The sequence below is a fragment of the Myotis brandtii genome, unplaced genomic scaffold (genome assembly GCF_000412655.1).
Source record: "Myotis brandtii unplaced genomic scaffold, ASM41265v1 scaffold82, whole genome shotgun sequence".
NCBI lineage: Eukaryota > Metazoa > Chordata > Mammalia > Chiroptera > Vespertilionidae > Myotis > Myotis brandtii.
In genome coordinates, this window is record NW_005371324.1 from 10,693,406 (window position 1) to 10,693,682 (window position 277).

The following is a 277-nucleotide window of genomic DNA, read 5'->3' on the forward strand; positions in this document are numbered from 1 at the left end:
AAAGAAAAAAAGGAGCGGTTGGGAGCTTCAGTCACCCGCCAGCCTGAAAACGGCCCTCAGCCCCTCAGCCAGACTGGCCAGGCACCCCAGTGGGGACCCCCACCCTGATGATCCAGGACCTTCAGGGCAAACCAGCCAGCCCTCACCTGTGCACCAGGCCTCTATCCTATATAGTAAAAGTGTAATATGCCTCCCAGCAGCACGATCAGCGGAGCAGCGAGGCTCCCGGCACCGGGATCAGCGTGACAGGGGGCAGCGCCCAAACCCCCTGATCGCC